General features: G+C 42.4%; 1 protein-coding gene across 1 annotated transcript in view; it reads right to left on the reverse strand.

Annotated features, from left to right (window-relative positions):
• PSME4 (proteasome activator subunit 4) overlaps positions 1–14,339 on the reverse strand; it is a 2,990,260-nt gene that overhangs the window by 551,976 nt on the left and 2,423,945 nt on the right. The gene's annotated exons all lie outside the window — the stretch shown is intronic.

Genomic DNA, 14,339 nt, shown 5'->3' on the forward strand with positions numbered 1-14,339 from the left:
ACACTGCTGCCTGTGCAGAGCTGTTCACAGAAACCCTATACAAGCACATTAACAGCTGCACAGAGACAGTTGTACCACCATGAAGTAATATAGAACTAACTCAAAAACAAGCCACCCTGGTGGAATCACAGCATCAATAGGCTGTATAACAGAAGGAATAAAATCACACCAAAATTAGGAGGTGCAGCACCAGCAGCATAAAAGCACTCTCATCATACTAAACAAACAACTCAGAGGACAAATAAAGTCCACTAAAACCAAAATTGAGGTAAATTTGGCTTCCAAGGCCAAGGACAACCAGAAGGCATTCCTTAGCTATGTCCACAACCTCAAAACGCAATACACAGTCGTGTGAAGAGCTCATTATAAATGAAGCCACCTATACTGAACCGGAAGTTATAACAAACCTAATGGATGACAAATTCAGCTCAAATTCTACACCTCTCTCCCCATCAACCTTCTCGCAGGAAGTACCATCAAATATATCTCCCCCCTGTTATCAGTAGGCAACAAGTCCTTAATGCTCTAAGGCCAAGAACAATGCATAAATGGTCCCAGACAATATTCCAGAATGTCTTCTAAATAGTATGACACATGATCTATCAGGCCCTCTGAAATTGCTATTTAACTGTATCCTCCAAACAGGTGCTGTACCTCATGAATGGAGAACTGCAACAGTCATCCCTCTGCATAAAGGTGGACCATCTATAGACCCTGGAAACTACCCACAAGTCTCACTAGTCTCATATCCAAAGCCATGGAAAGAATTATCATGGACATGATCAATAATGACATAGGAAACATCCAGACACTTGACCCAACCCAATTTGGTTTCATCAAGGGCAGGTCATGCCTACTCAACTTGGTGGACTTCTTTCAGAAGGTCACCAAATCAATGGACGATTGCAAAATGGTTCACATTGCCTAACTTGACCTGGCCAAGGCATTTGACACAATCCCCAACTCAGGCATTCTTGACAAACTTAAGAGGTTAAGTACAAATCCTTACATCACCAGGTGGATAGCCAGCTGGCTCACATACCCAGGAAGTTAGAAATGGGCAGTCTACCTCTACAAAGAGGCTAGTCACAAGCGGACTCCCTCAGGGATTGGTCCAGGGATCACTCCTTTTTGGCATTTACCTCTCGGAACTCAAGGCCAAAGTCAATTGCCTCTGGCTGACTAAATGTGCAGATGATTGCAAATTAGGAGTTTTCAAAGAATAGCCTATTGACAGAAATGTTCTCCAGGAAGGGCTAACACAGACAAGCACAGCTGATGCCAGAGCCATGCACTAAAACCAAATGCCAAGAAATGCATAATAGTATCCTTCAGAAAGTCATTCACCCCGGTAACTATCATACTGACAGCACATCCCTAAGAACTGACCCAGTAGTCAGGGACTTGGGAACATACATAGACAGCAATCTAGCCTTTGACCATCACATGTCTTTACTAGTGAGAAAATTACCAACATGGGAAATAGATGCTCCACACTAGTGGTCACCCCCTCATTGGTCAGTTCTGACCATAAGCAAATCACCCTTGATATCCACATCCCACCCCCATGCCCCAGTAAGGAAACCTCCTTAAAAAAACTTCTCCAAAGCCAACTTCATGCTACTGAAGTCAGAAGTGACAAACTTCATGACACCCATGCAGACGGGATCTGAAAGTTCGACTGCAGAATCCTACACTAAGGTACTGTACGAGAACATCCACTTGTGCATGAATTATGCCATCCCAAATAGAACCAAGATGCTCTCCACCAAAAAAAGAAAGCCAATCTGGTGGTCCCCTGCTATAAACAAACTATACAACAGAATGAAGAAACTGTTGCAGAAAAGATGAACATCCCAGGATGCAAAAAAATCCCTCACCAGCCTCAGTAAGAAGCTGAGATCCCTCATAAAATCCTCAAAAAAAGCTAATTATGAAAATAAAATTGCCAATGATTCCAAAGACAACCACAAGGCATTCTATAGTTATGTCAAGAATCTAAATGGCAATGCTCAGATCTGCTCTGAGCTACAACAGAATGGCATTAAATATACTGATCCCAAGGATATTGCCAATATCCTGGCAGATCGATTTAGTGCCAACTTCACCCCCCTCTCACCCCCTAAAGGGCCCATCTCAATGCCAAAAGATTGCCAAATTTCGGTAATCACGGCCACACAGGTGGAAACAGCACTCTCCAAAGCTAAGAATGCAGCATCCATGGGACCAGATGACATCCCAGGTTGTGTACTACATGAACTAGAAAATGAACTGGCACCTCACCTAAGTGTCATGTTTAATCATAGCCTCACCTCAGGCTTTGTGCCCACTGAGTGGCGCACAGCTACAGTTACCCCACTCCACAAGGGGGATCCACCTTGGATCCCGGGAACTACCGTCCCATCAGTCTGACAAGCTTGATCTGCAAGGGCATGGAATGCATTATCATGGAACTTATAAACAAAGACATTGGCAACCTTCAAACACTGGACCCCACCCAGTTTGGGTTTGTGAAGGGCCGATCTTGTCTCCTGAACCTGATTGACTTCTTTGAATCAGTCTCCAGAGCTGTGGACAAGGGTAAAGCGGTCCACAGAGCCTATCGGGACCTCACCATGACCTTCAACACCATCCCCCACTCTGGAATCATAGATAAACTTACTAAGCTGGGCATAAATCCCTACGTTACTCGATGGGTTACCAACTGGCTTACTGATAGAAGCCAGACTGTAAAAGTAGCCAACTCCAAATCCAGCTTCAGATAAGTGACAAGTGGAGTACCTCAAGGTTCAGTCCTGGGACCACTCATGTTTGGCATCTACTTCTCTGAAGTACAGGTCAACACTAAGGGACTCTGGCTAACAAAGTTTGCAGATGACTGCAAACTGGGAGCCATTATTGAATCCCCAAATTATGTGGATATTCTACAAAAGGGCCTTAGAGAAACAGATGCCTGGTGCCAGAGCCATGGGCTCAAGCTTAATGCCAAGAAATGTATAGTTATCCCCTTTGGAAAAAAACATGTACCCATGAATTACCATATAGGTGGCAGTACACTAAACATTGAAAGTGTGATGAGAGACTTAGGGACACAAGTGGACAGTGGTCTCACTTTCGATAACCTCCTCGCCACAACAGTCAGGAAATCCTTCTATGTGGCACACCTCACCACTAAGGGCTTTTCATCCAGAAAAAAGGAGGTCATTGTCCCACTGTACTCATCCCTCATTAGACCCATTACATAGTATAATGCCCCGTTTGGTATGTACCTCACAAGACATCTGCAACAGCTGGAAAGGCCACAGGAATAACTCACTAAAAGAATCACAGGCCTAAAGCAGATGCCATATGCTGATAGTCTAAAAAAACTCCAGCTATACTCTGTGGCATATTGTCTACTCAGAGGCGATCTCTGCTTAACATACAAAGCCATGTCAAACCCTGAGCTGTTGTACATGCTCCACTTAAAGAAATCCTAATCCCTCAAAGCCACATGCTCCAGGGATCTAAACCTTGTCATCACAATGAATAAAACATGCTGGAGGGATAGGTTCCTGACCCAGAGACTCCCCATACACTGGAATAGACTGCCCATTCATGTCAAGCAGAGCACCTCCTTGGCCCTCTTCAAAAGGAACCTTGATGATTGGATAGGAAATTCACCCCGGGGATCATGTCAGTCGCCCTGCTAGACAGGGGTCCAGAGAAGTAAATATTGTGGGAAGAAATATCCAGGGAATTGTTATGGCTAGGCTTGTATAGGCCCTAGGGCCAATAACCTAGTACCAACTTATGAACCTAGTCTATGTTGTGCAACTTATAAAAAAAAGGTATGGGATCTAGTTCCAAGGAAGTCATTGTTCCACTGTATTTGGCATTCATTAGATCTATCACTAAGTACAATGCCCCTTTTGGTATGCACCTAACCAGGCATATACAATAATTGGAACATCCACAGTGTTCCTCTCCAAAAGAATACAGGGCATAAGTACATGTCCTTTGCAGATCACCTCAAGGCCCTATCCCTGTATTCTGTCGCCTAAAGTCTCCAACGGAAGAATTATGCCTGGCATACAAGGCACTGTCAAACCCCACGCTGATGGACCTCCTGAATATCCATAAAACAAACAACACCAGAATTACCCATTCTAAAGACTTTAACCTTGCCTGTGACATAAATAGGACTTGCTGGAGAGACAGGCATTTATCCCAGAGACTACCCCTTCCCTGGAACAGTATCTCCATCTGTGTGAAACAGAGTTCTTTCCTAATCCAATTCAAGTGTAACTTGGACAACCGGATGGGGAAGAGGAAATTCATCCCTCGTTTGGCACCTATATCACTAACTGGCAGAGGAATCCTGTAAATGGCTAATCTCCCAGGCATCTGCTTGTAAATGTTTCCCAAGCCCCTGCTTACACTTATCAAGGGTACCAGAACTTATCAGTGATTTTGAGATGCATGGTTACGCTTACAAAGGCCCTCGTGGTTGTTAGCCTAATAAATTCCCAAGGGCTTATAATTACTTGCCTAAAATAAGAAAACTATCTTTTCAAACATACAATTTGTCTTTCAATGAACAAAGTCTAAACCTCTGCTTTTTCTTTGGGGGTAACATCCCGGAAGACCACAGACCTGGAGATGACAGTTCAGCCTTGTTAAGAGGTCTCTTTTCCTCTATTACCCCGAGAAGCACCCCTACTGCTGTCTCCTAGGATCCAAAGAAGATGGCTCTCCCATCCACACATTGAACACTGGAACAGCCGAAGAGGACATGCCTGACCCCCAGGCCATGGTGGCCAAAAGTACTTCACCGGAGGAGCTCACAGAAGCAAGTGAATGGTCTGAGGAACACAGATTGACCACTACAGGTTCACTCACCAACAGCTGAGGCATTGTCTAAGCCCTAGGTGGTGGCAAGGGCTGTTTATGTTGCTTCTTCTTTTTAGGTACAGCAGGAGAAGAGCCATCAGGACTGGAGTTAAGTATCTATGCTAGAGGAAGAGGTCTGAATGTTGGTAAGCAGTGCTACACAAGTCAGTCAGAAGGTAAGTTGTCAAAAGTGCCCATAAGTAATACACACACACACGCACACACACACACACACACACACACACACACACACACGCACACACACACACACACACACACACACACACACACACACACACACACACACACACACACACACTCCCCCTTTTGTGTAAAAGCATCAGTAAAACACAAGCAATCCTGTCAAAATTAAATCATTACTACAGAATGTGCCCTAACAATAAAAAAATAACAGGGGAGTTGTCACAAAGTATATATAAACACTAAAAACATTACAAACATGTTCTACCTGTTTACACATTGCTGATCCTTAAATTATCCCAAACACATTAAAACCTTAAAAAGCAGCAAGGTTTTGCCATACAAATAGCCACTAAATCAGCCGTTAAATCAAAATAGCACTCCCTGACAGGAAACTTCCAATACAGTGAAAAATATTAGTTTTTAAAGGGGAAACATCACTCTTAGTCACAAAATAAAATATAATAAAAAATTTCTTACAAAAAAAAAAAAAAAAAAAAAAAAACAATTTCAGTGTTGAAGTGTTTCCCTGGGAGAATTTATCTGTCAGAAAAGAAGCTTCAAGGGAATTGTTCCTCTTATGGAACCTCAGAGATGCTTTCTCTCAAGGTGGCAAGAAAGGGGTCTATATCGGTTCGTCGCAATGCAATTGCGGCGAACACCTGATCGTTGACCCTCATTCCGTGGAAATCGTTTCAGTGATTCACTGAATTTACCGAGGGCAAGTAAATACTTGCCCTACAGCACAACCTTGCCCTTTTCTCCACTGTAGTACAATCTCGGAGTTGTATATATAGTTGGGCCGCAGCGCAGGTGGGTTAGATTTGCATAGCTGTCGGTCCGTTGTGCTGTAGGACAAGTATTTACTTGCCCTCAGTAAATTCAGCAAATCGCTAAAACGATTTTCGCTGAGTGAGGGCCGACGATCCAATGTTCGCTGCAACTGCATTGGGACGAACTGATATAGATCTGCAAGACAGTACTGAGATTTTCTTTACTCTGAATGCCGATTTCCTTCCAATGAGCTCATCAATGAGCTCCAGCTTCCTGAAAATATGGGAAAGAAATAAGGTGGGAAGCCCCTTTCTCCAAAGTCACAGATGAAATCAGAATACTAACAAAGCAAAAGGGGACCCCCCCCCCCTTTACAGTTGAAGGGAAAAAAACTACTTAGTACCCTAACAACAGGCAGGAAAAACAGTAATTAGGTACTTACCATAACACTGCAGCTTTTCACCTACGTCCGTCCGATACAATTGATAAGTTCATGAGCCTCTTGTCAGATCTGAGCCAGGAAAACCAGTCTCAAGATCCTTTAATTTTTTGCCTTCCCATATTGCCCTCATGTATGGTGCTACCTCAGATCAAGTTTGCTGCCATTAAATAAAAGTGTTTTTTATTAAATAAAAACTAGTGGAAAGGATTTCAAGTGTCGTTCAATATCTACAGAATGGCAATTTGGGAGGGTTCTCATATCCGATGGGCATGGATGAAAGGATCCAGAGTTATGGTTAGTACACAACTAATGTTTTTGATTCACCCTGTCCATCTGATCTGACTGATAGGTCACAATCCCAAGCTACCATACCCTGGGCAGAATTATGATAGCAAATCCTTGAATACAGTGTCTCTAAAGGAAGGCCTAGGCATCTAAATCACAACCAGTTTATAATGGTTGGCAAAAGTGTGCAACAAAGACCAAACCTCATAGAATGAGCTTTGAGTTTGCATAGTAAATGACGGCTGTGAACAGAGTAAACATACGATATGCAATCAGAAAGCCATTTGGATAAGGTTACTTAAGATACCATATAACCAAGCTTGTTAGTTGCAAAGGACACAGAGCTGAAAATCTTCCCTAAAGGGTTTGGTTCTGTGCAGGCAAAATATTAGCTGTCTATGAACATCCAAGGTATGTAAAATGCATTCACCCTTATACAAATGGTTTGGAAAAAATACTGGCAAATGGATACTTGGTTCAAATCTGAAAATGAAACCACCTTGGGGATAAAAGAAGAGCTGGTATACAAGGGCACCCTATTTTTGTAATAAATCAAGTAAGGAAAGACAGAAGACAAAGCACGCACCTCTGATAGTCTACTGGCTGAAGTTTTTGCTACCATGAGCAATGTTTTCCAAGAATGAAATTTCAAGGGAATGAAAGATGATGGTTCAAAAGGGTAATCTGTTAAAGCCTCCAGTACCAAGTTGCAGTCCTGTGGCCTGAAGCTCGAAAATATGTCAACTGGAGATTGAAGAAGCAAAACTTCTTTCAGAAGGGTTCTTCACAGCCTATGAGAAAAAAAGTAGTCACCAGAACCAGAGTAAAATTTAGAGATAGCCATTAATTCTACCTTAACATTGGTAAAATGGAACCAGAGTCTAATATGCTTGCTAGGAAGCAAGAAATGCCCAAAATAGAAGCTCTAGTGGGGGCCAAGGTTTTGTGCAGCTGCCCAGAGTGCAAAATGTTTCCATTTGCTACAGAAAACTATTCATGGTAGATTTCTTTCTGGGAAGCCAATACAATCTTAATTACATCACAGGGCAAAGAAAGGTCATTGTGAGAAGTGAAGAAGCCAGGTGGTCAGTTTGAAGCTGTGCAGATCTGGGTAAAGGCTTCGAAAAAGGTGAGACAGTAGATCCTGCCTGGTGCCTAAGAGCTGGTGGGGAGGGGTTCCTGATGCAAAGCCTTAGCAGGGAAAACAAATTTGCCTGGGCTTGTATGTGGCAATGAAGATTACACAGTGGCTCTTTCTATAAAAACTTGGGAATGAGGAGCAAAAGGGGGTTTGCATAAAGCAGCCCAGAAGGCCACTGCCGAGCAACATTTGCGCACTGCCCTTCTGGGGGAGAGGATCATAGCAAAGAAATTGCTGTACTTGGTGATGAATGGGGAAGCAATTGATCGCAGTAAGACTGGCATAGTAGCTGAGTATTTGCTGTGCTACCCCTAGATTGACAGCAGTCATACAGCATCAGGACAGACTTGCTGAGCCTGTTGACAAGACAACTGGCGCACCTGGAAATGTGTGTTGCTATTAGGAAGTGATGCAAAGCAATCACCTATTGCCACTTGCTCATGGCTTCTCGGCATAAGAGATATGATCTGGCTCTTCAGTGCTTGTTGATGAACCATATTACTGTCTTATTGTTGGTTTAGATGGAAATCACCCCTGATGGCAAGATGTCCTGTAATTCCTGCAACACAAGAAGGATTGCCAGCATCTTCAAGACATTAATGTGAAGGCTGGTTTCTTGAAGACTCCTTATACCTTGGACAATCATCCCTTTGTAATGTCCTCTCCAATGCAAACAGGAGGTGCCAGTGGTTACTAATGTAGCAGGTGGTGGCAGAACAAAGAGTCTTCCAAAAAGAAAGCAGGGGGAAAGTTAGCCACCATTGTAAATGTTCCTTGCAAATGTTGGTTATCATAATGGGGGGGGGGTCAAAAGTTTATCTGAAATCTTAGACTACAAAGACTTGAGCAGTCACTGAAATATTCTCATGTAAAAATGAGCAAACTGCATCATCGGAATGGAGGAGGCCATTACCCAGTACATAAGCCAGCTAGTAGATAATTGAAGTGGAAAAGTCTGGATGGAATCCTTTAATACTTGAATTCTATCCTGAGGTAGTTTGTTGTGTCCAGGTGGCATCCAGCGAACTGAACCACTAAAGCTGTCTGAAGGATGGATTTTTCATAGTTTATGGACATGGCCAAGGACAAAGAGCTGAACCAATTAACCTCTAGGTGTTCATTAATGATTCCTTTGTTGGGGCAGCAAGGACCCAGTTGTCAAAATATTAAAACACTGTAATCCGTTGTAGCCAGAGATATGCAGCTACAGTGGCCATGTACTTGATAAACACCCGTGAGGGCTGTGATAAGACCAAAGGGCAGGGCCTTGAACTGAAAGTGACTCGATCCCAGGTGGAAGTGAAAATATCTCCTGGCACCCTTTGCTACTCTGATGTGGATATAGGCAATCTACAGTGCACATCCAATCATTTGCTTGTAGGTAAGGCAATATTGACTGAAATGTGACAATTCTGAACTGGGTCTTCATAGCTGCTTAGAAGATTTAGATCCAAAACTGGCCTGGGGTCTTTGCTTTCCTTCAGAACCAAAAACAGTCATGAACACAATCCTGACCATGTCTTCTATCAGCTGCGTTTTGTTGACTGGGTGGGACAACTGGAGGTGGCCAGCATATTTTTTGGGGGTGGGGGGTGGAGACTGGAAAAAGGAAACTGCTCAACCTCTGATATCATCCTTCATTCCCAATAATCCTGTAGGATGCCCATCCATGCAGAAGATGGATAAATGAACCCTGACTGTCTCCGGAGGAGAGCAGTTAGGCAATCTCATCATGGACAGTTAGGTTGCCTATCAGAGAATCTTCCATGATATCCCTAGTTTTGCAAACCATCTCATTCTCTGTGTCCATTAAAGGGGCCACTTCTGCTTCCGCTGCCCTGTTAATGTGGAGTCAAAGGGATAAGGATGATGCCTGGCTTTTCTGACCCACAAATATTTGGACACATTTTTTGTTCCTATTATATGATCTATTATGAACAGCAGTGGTGTCTTCACTCAGCCTGTTTTTTGTAGCCACTGACACAAAAGAATCCACCACAGGATCCTTACACCAAAACTGTCTTCACTGGAGAGGTCTAAGGAATTTAACAGACTTACAGAGTACCATCTTCACAGGTGTCAGGCTTCTGCTATGATCTCCTAATGGCCAAATCAATGCGGCAATCTGCAGGAGGGACTATCCAAGGTGTAGAAGGGGCCAAGCCATAGGCCTCAAGAAGGACCTCCTTGCCCTGAGGGGGTGGATAGTTGGCCAAGATCTCTTCTGGTGCAGTAATTCAAGGAGCTCTTCAAAAGAGGTGTCTTCTTGAGGGAAGTGCAGGAACCCTCTTGATCATCCCAGTCAGTGTCTGAAATGACCAACTCAGACGAGGAGTCAATGTGCCTCCTCTTGCACATCCTCTCTCTTGGAATCCTGGGGAGGAGAATCAGACTCCTCAGAGGACTCATCCTGCAGCTGTACAGTTTTTCTTTTGAGGCCGGTCCCTTGACTTTAACCCAAGGATGTGTCAAGTAACTAAGACAAAGAAAAGAATGAGGATTAGGGTGGAGTATCTGTCCTCACTGGAGAATAAAAATGATCCATCTCATAACCTGAAAGGCCATATCCACATCAGCCAGATCCAAAGGTGTCTGCCTCGACAGCCAGGTTGACCCTTTCAGAAGTGATATGCATGGAGGAAGGCACCCCCAAAAAAGATACAGTTGAAGACCTGGAGGAGGGAATCGGTGCCACATTCTCGAAGGCTGAGGCCTTTAGAGACAGAACAGAAAGCCATGCAAGACTGTTCCAAAAACAGCACAAAAGACTTGGCATTGAGATGGATACACAGAGACCAACCCATCTCCGAGGGTCTTGGAAATAAATGTGTCTGATCCAAAGCTTCAGAAAACAAACTGGGAGGGCCAATCAGTGGCAAGGGAACAGACTTTGGGGACAGTGTCAGCTCTAAACTCACTGGTGCTAAAACATGGACAGTGGAAGGAGCTAAAACTGGGAGATGAAGGGTCAGCCTGTTTCAACTTCTGGATAAAAGGGGATGGGATGATGCTCTCCACTTGAGTCTTCAAGAAAGTCTGCTGTCTATGCATTTCTCTCTGTTTTCTGTGTTTGTTTTCGTCAGAAGCCTTTATGGGCTTGACAGCCTTGGAGTCTGGTGTCAGTAGCCATTTAATGATCAACTTATTTTTTTCTATGAGACATGGTATGAGGACCAAAGACTTTGCACACAGAAGAGTCAGCAGTGAGATGGTCCACCCCAGGCAAACCACAAACAACTCAAGGGTGTCTTGGGGAGGAGGGTATTTTGTAGCCATACTTCTGATACTTTCAAAAAGTCGAATCTTTCTTTATAGATACAAAATACACCCACTAACACCAAATAAAGAAATTAATTAGTAGATGTAAAAAAATATTAACTCTCTCTCCCTCTCTCTCTTTTTTTAATCACAACATAAATGAAGGGGTGATGGCAGATCAAGACCTACACGATGCGAAGAAAGGACAAGGAGCTCAGAAAAGAAAACAGTCAAAGGAGAACACATTTCTTGAAAGGAAATAAACTATATGAACCATAAGCAAAGTATTACCATTAATTTGGGAGAAAAACTCTAAAGGGAAAATATTTTGCTTGTGATGATCTAGACCTCTGTCTGAGCTCTTTGGTGGCATACAATAGCTGAGGTAGCTTCACACACTACTGCTTTATAGGAAGGTAAAAAAAGTAAAAGGAGCTGGAGGCAGGAACTCTAGTTTTTCCATTTTAGATCCAATAAGTGGTTTGAGTACCCATCAGTAAGATCAGATGGATGGGAGAAACAGGATCTGTTCTATAGCAAGAATATTGATACACCACAGAAGATCTGTCAATATACACACAAAAGAAGGATGATGCAGACATGCAACATTAACAACCTCAATTCTACTACTACACATATGTCTTCATGTTGGAAAAGGCAGACAATTTCTACAGGTGTGTCATACTGAAGCTCATTATTTACTTACTAATATACACACTGTTGACCAAGTTAGTCCTGTAAGGCCAACAGTGTCTTCTCAGGGACACTCCCTTAGGAAACGTACCAACATCCCTAATCCTATAATCTACTGACAGGTTAGGGATGACCGAAACCTAAACCCACAGATCTAAATGACACTTTAAAATACTGCAACTGGGAACCACTTAGCACCTTAGACCTAGACCAAGCAGTTGGTTATTTCAATGAAACATTCATCAGAGTTCTAAATTCAATTGCCCCTATCAGAAAAATTAGAGTCAAAGCAAATTATGCCCCATGGTTGAGTAGGGACACAAGAGCCTTATTAAAATCTAGAGATAGGGCCTGGAAGCAATGGAAACAAGACAACTCCAACCTAAACAAACAAAACTATAAACAACTTAGAAACTTAGCCAAAAAACATACCAGACTAGACAAACAAAACTACTTCCTAAGTCTACAAAATAAACACTCTAGAAACCCCCCCAAAATTTTGGCACACCTTAAACTCTTTACTAAAACCTGGTAAAATGACCACCCCCACCCATAACCCCCATTAATGATAACGCCAATATCGCTTCCCAACTTAACCATCATTTCATAAATTCTATCCACAAACTGTCCTCCCAATTTGCCAAAACTAATGACCTACCCACTACTACTAAAAGTAACTCAAGTAACTCAACTAAACTCCCAGACAACACTCCTGCCTTTACCCTCTCACCTGTTCCTACTAGCAAGATTAAAAAACTCCTCTGTAAACTAAAACCTACAACTCTTGCAGCAGATGGTATACCTGCAAACCTCTTAAAATAGCAGTTGAATCCTTAGCTTACCCCATTTCAATCCTTATCAACCGGTCAATCAAAGAATCCTATGTCCCCCATATATGGAAAATCTCCTACATCATACCAATACATAAAGGTAGAAAATCTTATGACTTCTCCAGCTATCGGCCAACAGCCATACTCTCTCCCTTATCCAAGCTCTTAGAGAAATGTATTAATTCTGAGGTTATGCAGTTCTTAACCTCACATAATCTACTCTCCTCCACCCAACATGGGTTTTGCCCACACCATAGCACAACTACTGCTCTTCTCTCTTTTACCAATCAGGTTAACCTGCACAGAAACAATAATAACTTTGTGTCTGCTATCTGCCTGGACCTTTCTAAAGCTTTTGACATGGTTTCACATCCCTTACTACGTGATGCTCTTTCCTCCCTATCCTTTGACTCTCCTACTATCTCCTGGTTCAACAGCTATCTGTTAGATAGACAGCAAGCTGTCCAATGGCAAGCTGAACTATCACCCCTCCTCCATACCTCTGTAGGTGTACCTCAGGGGTCAATACTTGGCCCAATATTGTTCTCTATTTTCACAAACCACCTACACACCTCCTCCAAACAGGCCACATTAATACAGTACGCAGATGACTCAACACTTATCTGCAAAGCACCATCTCTTACCACCCTACAGAAGCTAGCCCAAGACTCCTTCTCTTCCATAGAAGGTTGGATCACTGACAATCCAACTGATTCTCAACCCTAATAAAACAAATCTTCTCTCGTTCGCCCCCAATAAATCCAAATCCACTCCCCTAACCTTCTCAATTACATCTCAAAATGGCACAGTCATCTCTCCTACTACACACACAAAACTCTTAGGAAATAGATAAAAATATGTTCTTTGATATTCATACAGCTCAGACTATACAGAAGTTTCACAAAAAATGGTACTCTTTATAGACACAAAAATCTTCTCACTGATAAAGCAAGAATCACCCGAGCCCAAACTCATCTCTTATCCACACTACTGTATGCTGCACCAATACTAACCCATATTAGAAAAACAGACCTGGACAAAATCGAGAGCTGTTGCAACAAAACTGCCAACAACTCTTCTTTCAGAATCCATCATTGCCATGTACTAACTGACCTTCAATGGCTTGAATTCAGACAATTACTTACCTACCAACATCTTACTTGTGCTTTTAACATCCTAAACTACCCAAACAAGACTCCATCACTAAAACAATTACTAACCCACTACTCTTCCACTCATCCTCTTCAATCTTCTAATAAACCTCTCCTAGATATCACCATAGCCAACAATACTGCCAGCAAAGCTCTATACTCCCACAAAATAGCCAAATACTGGAATACTCTCCCTTCCAGCATAGTCACAACTACTACTAACACTCACTTCAAAACACTACTCAAAGCACATCTTAGAAAAACTTGCATCTGCCCATGTATAACATAACTATCCACCTCTTATCTACTGACACCACCTCTCTATTATCTGTTACTGACCCAAAGTTTTGTTTTGGAAAGTGTTGAATTGAATATTCATACTATGTCTAACCTTGTAAAATATTTTTTTTATTTTTCTTGCACTGTCTTATATACTTGTAATATGTAGCTGTTATCATCTTTGTCTTATACACTTGTAATATGTAACTGTGGAGCTTTTCTCCCCGGGCCTCCACTGAAAATGGATCTGTTCCAGTTGGATTATCCCAGTTAACAAATGTAAAATAAATAAATAAAAAACAAGTGGTAGTACTCATACTGACTAGGGGAAATGTGCCCATAGCACCAGAGAAATTCCCACTACTCTTTTTGATAAGTACCGTGGGATTTATTTATTTATTTATGTATGTATG

Source organism: Protopterus annectens, chromosome 1.part2 (genome assembly GCF_019279795.1).
Source record: "Protopterus annectens isolate FY-2018-M chromosome 1.part2, PAN1.0, whole genome shotgun sequence".
In the NCBI taxonomy this organism is placed as follows: Eukaryota; Metazoa; Chordata; order Ceratodontiformes; family Protopteridae; genus Protopterus; species Protopterus annectens.